The sequence below is a fragment of the Hypanus sabinus genome, chromosome 9, assembly GCF_030144855.1.
Source record: "Hypanus sabinus isolate sHypSab1 chromosome 9, sHypSab1.hap1, whole genome shotgun sequence".
Classification (NCBI taxonomy): Eukaryota; Metazoa; Chordata; class Chondrichthyes; order Myliobatiformes; family Dasyatidae; genus Hypanus; species Hypanus sabinus.
The window spans coordinates 139,268,209-139,276,376 of NC_082714.1; positions in this window are offsets into that span (position 1 = coordinate 139,268,209).

Below are 8,168 nucleotides of genomic sequence, written 5' to 3' on the forward strand. Positions count from 1 at the left end.
ATATTGTACTTTATTATGTGCCTCCAACTATCCCAAAACCTCATCCTCGATAATGAACTCCAGCATCTTCCAAACCACTGAAGTCAGGCTAACTGGTCTATAATTTCCTTTCTTCTGTCTCCCTCCCTTCTTAAAGAGTGGAGTGAAATTTGCAATTTTCCATTTCTCTTTAACAGCCAGAATCTAACAATTTTTGAAAGATCATTTCTAGTGACTCCAAATCTCTACGGCCTCCTCTCTCAGCACTCCAGAGTGTAGTCCATCTGGTTCAGGTGACCTATCTACCTTTAGCTCTTTCAGCTTCTCCTTCTCCCCGCCCCCATATTCCCCATTCCTTTTCCCCTCCCCTCTCTTAGTAATAACAACCACACTGACTTCTGCCTCTTGACAGTCTTGAATTTCTGGCATTCTGCTAGTGTCTTCCACAATGAAGATTGAGGGAAAATACTTAGTAACTTTGTCCCCCATTTCTTTGTCTCCCTTTACTACCTCTCCAGCATCATTTCCAGTGTTCCAATGTCCATTCTTGCCTTTATTCTTACTCTTTGTATATCTGAAGAAAAACTTTTGGTTTCCTCTTTCATTGGCTAGCTTTCCTTGATATTTAATCTTTTCTATCCTTAAGGCTATTTTAATTGCCATCTTGGTTTTTAAAAGCTTCCCACACCTTTAACTTCCCACTAAGTTTTGCTATGATATATACCCTCTCTTTTCCTTTGATGCTGTCTTTGACTCCCCTTGTCAGCTCCCTTTAGAATACCTCATCATCTTTGGGATATGTCTATCCTGCACCTTCCCAATTGTCTGCAGAAACTCCAGCCATTTTGGTCGAGCTGTCAACCCTGCTAGTGTTCCCTTTCAATCAGTTTTGGCCAGCTCCTCTCTCATGCCTCTATAATTTACGCCACTGTAATATTGATACATCTGACCTTATCTCCTCCTTCTCAAGCTGCAGAGTGAATTCCATCATATTATGATCAGACACATACTTCATTGATCCCGAGGGAAATTGGGTTTTGTTACGTTTGCACCAACCAAGAATAGTGAAGAAATACAGCAAAATAAAACCATAAATAATTAAATAATAAGTTAATCATGCCAAGTGGAAATAAGTCTAGGACTAGCCTATTGGCACAGGGTGTCTGACACTCCGAGGGAGGAGTTGTAAAGTTTGATGGCCACAGGTAGGAATGACTTCCTATGACGCTCAGTGTTACAGCTCGGTGGAATGAATCTCTGGCTGAATGTACTCCTGTGCCTAACCAGTACATTATGGAGAGGATGGAAGTCATTGTCCAAGATAGCATGCAACTTGGACAGCATCCTCTTTTCAGACACCACCGTCAGAGAGTCCAGTTCCACCCCCACAACATCACTGGCCCTGTGAATAAGTTTTGTTGATTCTGTTGGTGTCTGCTACCCTCAGCCTGCTGACCCAGCACACAACAGCAAACATGATAGCACTGGCCACCATAGCCTTGTAGAACATCCTCAGCATCACCCGGCAGATGTTAAAGGACCTCCGTCTCCTCAGGGAATAGAGACGGCTCTGACCCTTCTTGTAGACAGCCTCAGTGCTCTTTGACCAGTCCAGTTTATTGTCAATTCGTATCCCCAGGTATTTCTAATCCTCCACCATGTCCACACTTGGATGGAAACAGGAGGCACCTGTGTCTTAGCCCTCCTCAGGTCCACCACCAGCTCCTTAGTCTTTTTCACATTAAGCTGCAGATGATTCTGCTCGCACCATGTGACAAAGTTTCCCACCGTCGCCCTGTCCTCAGCCTCATCTCCCTTGCTGATGCATCCAACTATGGCAGAGTCATCAGAAAACTTATGAAGATGGCAAGACTCTGTGTTGTAGCTCAAGTCCGAGGTGTAGATGGTGAAGAGAAAGGGAGACAGTCCCCTGTGGAGCCCCAGTGCTGCTGACCACTCTGTCTGACACACAGTTTTGCAAGCGCATGTACTGTGGTCTGCCAGTCGGGTAATCAATAATCCATGACACCAGGGAAGCATTCACCTGCATCACTGTCAGCTTCTCACCCAGCAGAGCAGGGCGGATGGTGTTGAACCCACTGGAGAAGTCAAAAAACATGATCCTCACAGTGCTCACCGGCTTGTCCAGGTGGGTGTAGACATGGTTCAGCAGGTAGACGATGGCATCCTCAACTCCTAGTCAGGGCTGATAGGTGAACTGGACGGGGTCTCAGTGTGGCCTAACCATGAGCCAGAGCTGCTCTAGAACATGTCTCTCCAGGGTCTTCATGATGTGGGAGGACAATGCCACCGGTCTGTAGTCATTGGAGCCAGTGGGGTGTGGCGTCTTCGGTACAGGAACAAGGCAGGACTCTTTGGAATCACTGACTCTTTGGGGTTCTTTAACCTAAATTCAAGTCCCCCAATCAAACCTGGTTCATCACGCAACACCCAATTCAAAATTGCTTTTCTCCAGTGGGATCAAACACAAGCTGCTCTGAATTGCTATCTCATAGACGTTCTACGAATTCCCTCTATTGGGATTCAGCACCAACCTGATTGTCCCAAGTTCCTGGATATTTAAATCCCCCATGATGACTACAACATTGTGCTTTTTACATGCCAGTACCAGAGCATGTATTGAGGAATGAAAAAGAAAGCCTCTGGGTATCCTGTTTCAAATCTGTTTGCCACTGCATATGAAGGAGTCGATCATCTGAGGTGGCATGTAGAATGCAGTCTCGATATCTGAATCGAACTTTTGTGAGCAGTAGTATGAGTGACACTTCACCGACAGATATTCAAAGGTGGTGAGCAGGAGATCACCAGAGCTATCACGTCTGAACACCAGGAGGAATTGATGGTTCTGGCAGGATCTTGGGAAGGGTTGGTATTGAAGTACAAAGAGATTTTGGTGGGCAGTCCATAGCTCTGAAACTGGCAATGCAAGTGGATAAGGTGATGAAGGCACACTTCAGCGGTTGGGATGCTGAGTACAGAACTAAAACAAGTCATGTTGCAGCTGTATAAAACGTGGGTTTTGCATTCAGTTCTGGTCACTACATTGCAGGAAGAACATGGAAGCTTTGGAGAGGGTGAAAAAGGAATTTGCCAGATGTTGCTTGGATTTAAATGTATTAACTATAAGGAGAGGTTGGGGAAATTGGGATTTTTTTTTCACTGAAATGTCAGAGATTGAGGTATGACCTAAGCAAAGTATAAAATGATAAGATGCACAGTAATTTTTCCAGGGTTGAAATGTCAAAACTAGAGGGCAAAGGTTTAAGGTGAGGGATGGGAATAATTAAAGATGATTTGCAAGGCATTGCTTATTTAAAGTGGTTTTTTGTCTGGATCGTGATGCAAGGGGAGGTGGTGGAAGCAGATACTAAGTTTGGTTTAAGATGTAGACAATGTGCAGGCAGATGGGATTAGATTAAATTGGCATAATTGTCGGCACAGTCTCACAGTGGGCAGATTTTAAATGCATGAAATCTAATAAGTTTTTACTTGCTCTTCTTAAGACCAATTTAGGTAGTTTAGATTGACGTTTGGAACAATCGAAGTTTATTTTCTTTTTTTTAAAGGTAATTTAAAAACAAGTTACCTGCCCTCAACAGCCATATTCTGAATTTTTGTTTATGCTATTATCTTCAAATGGATCCTGATGGATTTGTATTAGGATGCATACCCAATATTTAACAAAGTTTAACTTAATAAAATGGTACCATGTGTGTAATTATCACATCTATATGGTGTTGGAAGAAAGCAATGTTCTGACTGCCTGAACTGACACCAATAACATAAGGCAGACAAATGTCTTCTCCTCAAGTCCTGATGCAAAATAATTGGAGCTTGAAACATCAGTGTCACATTTTGCAGCATATTTGATTTAGATTTTTTTTTAAACTTTTGGCTTCATCCCAATTACATTTTACCATGAAATATTTCCTTCAATTGAAAAATGAAGTATTTCATGGTATAAATTTAATTAAGGTGATACTAATAGTAAAGGGCATATAATAATCTGAAGATGATACAAAATGCAACACTGATGTTCCAAGCCCCAATTATTTTTCACCAGGACTTGAAGTGAAGGCAATTTTTCAATCAGTTGTTGGTTGTGCCTGTACGAAGTTGGTAGACAAATGTTTAATGCTAAGTACAATACTTTTATCTTTAATTGAAATTTTCAATTAGATTTTGAATGCTATTATAACTATATTCATTTTAGAAATTTCATTAGTTATTTGCACTGCATCACCAAGATGGTCTACGTCCTCTTTAACAGCACCTCCTAAATGCTGAAGGCCTCATTTTCTTCTTGTTATCTCCAAGCTTATCTATTCTAATATCTTAGAAAATCCCATTCATAAGGTCTGCTGCCCAGATCCAAACCTGCTCCCGAGTCTTATTCATCCATCAGTTCTATGCTCACTGACCTCCTGTCGGGTTCAGGTCCACAAACCAATGTAAAATGTTTATCAACAGTTTGAAATCTCACTATGAGCTTAATCGCCTTTTGTTCCACCTACAATGACTGAAGACTCTAGGCCCATGTACATTACCTGATATAATTTTATGGAACTGTCATTGAAAATTGTCTTAATTTAAATTTGCTGAGTTAACTTATTTACCCAACCTTTGTTTGGCCTCATGAAAAAGAACTTCATTCAGTGTGGTGAGAGTGCCAGAGAAAGTGGCCATTATGGGTTTGATTTCAACACTTAAGCAAGATTTGGATAAGTACATGGATGCAAAGGGTATGAAGGGCTATGGTCCATGTGTGAGTTGATGGGACTAGGCAAAATAACTGTTTGGCACAGACTAGATGGATGAAGGGCCCATTTCTGTGCCTCATTGTTCTGTGCTGTTTCTATTACTTCTATCATTTTTTCCATAATTACACTTCTGTAAAGTGATTTAGATTTTTTTGCTAAAAGTAATTATTTCTAATAGCCTCACTATATGGAAAAATTATGTTTAACCTAAAAGAATTTTAGTATCCCCTAAATTGTTCAAAGACAGTTGTTTTTTTGATGAATTGCATGGATGTTCCCCGAGCCACTTGGTACATTCTAAGTCCACCAGTGTTGCAGTCCTTACACAGATGAACTTAGTTTTGCTATGCAATACCTGGGTACCTTCAACTCGTGAGTTAATTCTTGTATTTGGGTAACATCCAATATGTATTTGGGATTGATTAGTGACTGGCAAATTTTGTTTTTTTTTGTAGTTGATATCCTTCAGCTTTCATGCTTTTAGTTTGGGATACAGAAGCCAACCCCACCCAGTCTTTAACTGTTGGTTGATCCCTCTGGCTCTTTTCCCAGTTCTGGGAACAAGCACAACTTTTGTTCCAATTCATCTTCTACTTAAGCAACTAACCATTTAATAACTTGCGAGCTTTTAAACAACTTGTCTAAAATTGATTCATTAGAAACCTGTTAATATGCCAGAATGTTTCTTCCCCCCCACCTTTTTTTTTGAAAGGAACCTTATTAATGGCCAAAGTCTAGAATTGAGATGTCATTGAAGTAGAATTGTGCAAATTATTTTGCCCCTTTAGAAGTTTCGTCAGAATACAAGGTGAGCAAAGTCAAACTGACCTCTTTTGAAGCACTAATTGCTCATTTATTTCCTACTGTAGCAATTCGGGTTGTGGTACAGAGTCCCATGAGATTCTTGTCTCACTCATCGGCTGAGAGTTTGACCTAAATTATGTTTAGGACTTTGCTTGGAATCTAAGATTTTGCTTTACGGTATCCTATGAAGAAAATTAATGACTAAACCTATTCAGCCGTAGTTGTCCAGACTTGAAGCAATGAGCTGGCCATTGTCTATCTGTGGCAGCGCAGTGTCCCACCCAGAGCATCACCAAGGCTGAGGGATACTGGCAGAAATTGGAGGAAGTGGAAACTGATTCAGAAATCACTTTCAGTATTTCATCAGCCCTGGGCTACACATTTGCACCTAACATTTTTCTGTCAGCAGTGACGCACAATTTCTGGCACCTCAGTGCTGCAAATTATACTTAAATAACTCCCGGTAACTGCCTGACACTTGAATTGCTGCTGCCAAATGAAACCCTGTGAGCAGTGACTGTTGTTTTCTCCTCTGCAGAAGCATATTTAAAAAAAAAATACAATTTGTTACATAAAGTTCTGCAGCAGTCAGATGTCTGAGCATTGCCCCCAGTTCTGCAAGAGCTGGTAGCGAAAGTAAATGTAGAATTAATGTGCAATGTGACAAAGATGAACTCTGAGCTGTATAGGATGAAAAAAAAATAGTTCTGAAATGAAAAAAGCATACAGAACTCGGCTGCCAATGAAACTCCTTTGAAAAGAAGTTGCACAGGGGTGGGTAAAAAACAGAGCCTATTTGAGATGGCAGTATTGGGATGGATCATAGCTTTTGATGGACTCTAGACCATGGTCTCTTTGGGGACTTCACTGTTGCTTGCATTGTGGGAGGTGGGGGGGAATGCTGATTGTGCACAGGTGACTTTGGGGTTCCAATGTTTTCTGTCATTCATTCTTTTTTTCTGTTTCGTGGATGTGAAGAATAAGAATTTGAGGTTGTATACTTTATATGTTCTCGATTACAAAGTTGAACCATTTGAACATCCCCCAACAAATTGCCAAACCTTTGTGACAAAAATAATATTTCCTATTTTTAAAAATAAATTCTACTTCATGAGGAACATTCACCAAAACCCTGGAATTATTTCCTTATTCCTCTTCAGAAAGTGTCATTTAATCTTTTACCTGCAAATGGATTGGGCTTACCTGAGTGTGACAATGGAATCCGGTGATCCCTTGAGCATACATTGAGGAAAGAATGGAGGGTGATGTAATTGGAAGTTGTACACAAAAATGAGGAATCATGTTAATAAGGAGAAGTTATAATTATGCAATTATAGTAAGGAAGGACTGATTATAGCCTACTGAAAAGAGGCTATTGAGGCACACAAAGTAAATGCAGAATGAAAGACTGGAGGAGATAGCAAATGTAAGATGGCGTGCTATGAAAGCTTGGTGCTTGTTGAAAAAGTTGCTGTTCATTTTGCTGTTATGGGGAGGGTTGCCTCACTTTGAGCAAATCCATGTGTGGTCTCATTTAACGCAAACTTCGGTTGACCTTGCCACCTTTCTCATTCATCCATGGGGTGTGGAGTCATTGACAACTTACTCGGGATGGCAGCCCCACTGGTTTGGACATGTGCAGTGTATTTAGTGAAGATACTCCCACTGTACATGTGAGTGGGCCTTCCAGGATGTGAAAGAAAAGCTATGTTAAAGATTATAGCTTCGAAGGTAACTTGCATAGTTTAAGCCTCCCTTGCACTTGCTACCTGCATATTTCTTGGTGTTGGAGGTTGTAAGTTTTGGTGGAAATAATTGTGATGGGGTGCCTGCTTTGGGATGTGTGAAGCTGTTTGATTGTTGTCATTGTGCTGATTCGAGCAGTTGAGAAGAATCTATTCCAATACCAGCTGGAGGACGAATTGTGTTGCAGAATCTGTATCTCTGGCTTGCACTTGTAGCCAGTAATTATGTAGTAATGTCAGGGGAGAATATTGGCTGACGCTAGTACAGTGCAAGAATTACTGCCGTCCAAGTCACATTGCAGACAGCTGGGTTTCTTTCACTGTCTTGGAATTCTCAAATGGATCTGGACAAAAAAAAACCTCCACACAAATGGGCTGTTCAGCTCATAACAATCCACACCCCATGCTTAAATCCAAGCCACCTCCTGCCTTTCCTCATCCAACTGTCCCTTCCCTTCTCCCTCAAAAGTGTTATACAGCCACTCGCCCCAAGCAAAAATGTCTCATGCAAAATGTGGACAACAGTGGTCCCAGCACTGATCCTTGTGGAACAACACTTCCCATTTGTTCCACTGTGAATAACTCCCCTTTCCTCTTCATGTCCTGAAGCTGAGAGGAATCTGTCCTGACACTCCGGCGTCTCTGACCTCGATCCTAGGTCCCCTATGGAAGCCCATACAAAAGCACTTTTGAAAGTATAAAGTATTTGCATCTACCACAATCATCAGCAACTATCCCTGCTTCTGTCCTTGAGATGGAAGAAAAGTCATTGATGAAGTAGGCATAAATGTTTGACCCAAGGATGCTCCCTTAAGGAATCCCTGCAGGAACATTCTGGACTTCCAAATGCAACCACCAT